Source organism: Gopherus flavomarginatus, chromosome 7 (genome assembly GCF_025201925.1).
Source record: "Gopherus flavomarginatus isolate rGopFla2 chromosome 7, rGopFla2.mat.asm, whole genome shotgun sequence".
NCBI lineage: Eukaryota > Metazoa > Chordata > Testudines > Testudinidae > Gopherus > Gopherus flavomarginatus.
The window spans coordinates 48,768,551-48,769,814 of record NC_066623.1 but is presented as its reverse complement, the minus strand read 5'-3'; the positions used below and the strand labels follow the sequence as shown (position 1 = coordinate 48,769,814).

Sequence of the window (1,264 nt, the reverse complement as noted above, 5' to 3'; positions counted from 1 at the left end):
TTCTTTCCTGCTCGTGGATGCATGAGCCATCTGTGTCCTGCTAGAAGATTGTCTTACATAGCTGCAAAGCAGATTCAATGCTTTTAAAGATTTATCCTTTACCCTTCAGGCAGCCTGCTGCTCACAATTGTCCTCTCAATTGTGAAGTTTTCCCTTTAAAAGTTCATTGTCACAGCATTGCCGCTTTGGGAACTGTGTTCATCTGTAATATCAAGCATGACAGGGTAAGGCTCAGTCTTTATATCTGTATTGTCCTCCAAGCTCAAACTTCTCCACTCACTTTGTGTTTCCTTTAGAGACACTATTCCCATTTCTTATTTCTGGAAAAACAATGGAAATCCCACTGGGAAAGGATTCATTAAACCGCTCTAGAGATGGGAGACAGTTGATTCTGGAGATTCTCTGAGCAAAACAGAGATGTCAGAAAAGAGTTTTCTGTGGTGCTAACATAACTGCTTAGTGCCAAGGACTTCCTATGCAAAGGGACACTCTAGTACATTTGGAAGGCTCCAGATGCCACCATCTTTAGAAGGTGTCAGGAGACCTGAGTTCCATTTTCAGTTGTGCTACTGACCCGGGACAAATCAGCTCACCTCGCTGGATCTGAGTCTCCCATTCTGTAAACAAGTGCACCACCACCTATGTCCCAGAGCTTTCAGGAAGCCTACTTAATGCTTTGCATTCACAGGTGCTGAAGTAGCTCAGTTGGGAGAGTGTTAGACTGAAGAGCTAAAGGTCCCTGGTTTAATCCCAGGGTTCAGCAGGCTCTTTCTGCAGTGGTGGGCTGTTTCCTGAAATGCAATATTGCTCTGGGGGGAGGGATAGCTCAGTGGTTTGAGTATTGGCCTGTTAAACCTAGGCATTGTGAGTTCAATCCTTGAGGGGGCAACTTAAGGAGCTGGGGCATTTTGTACCATCTGCTGCTGTCAAGGGTGCTTCTTGCTGAGGTCGGCCAGAGGTGCATGGACAAAAATGGGAATGACTCCCCGGGTCATTCTCTTCTTTATGTTTTGTCTAAAAATAGAGTCAGTCCTGCCTAGAATATGGGGCAAGTTTACTAGAGAGACAGAGAGCACAGCCACTCCGAGTCAGAGCCCCAGAGATCCCGCAGAAATGATGAGCTGCATGCCATTCTAGAGGGTGCCCCTGCAACAACCTCACCCATTGCTTCCCTCCTCCTCCAACCCTCCTGGGCTACTGTTGCAATGTCCCCCCATTTGTGTGATGAAGTAATAAAGAATGCAGGAATAAGAAACACTGACTT

The 1,264-nt window shown here is 46.4% G+C and overlaps 1 non-coding gene across 1 annotated transcript; it reads left to right on the top strand.

Moving 5' to 3' along the window:
* The first annotated feature begins 690 nt into the window (after positions 1–690).
* Positions 691–763, top strand: TRNAF-GAA (transfer RNA phenylalanine (anticodon GAA)). The gene has a single exon. It is a non-coding gene; the product is annotated as a tRNA-Phe (tRNA).
* The last annotated feature ends 501 nt before the right edge of the window (positions 764–1,264 follow it).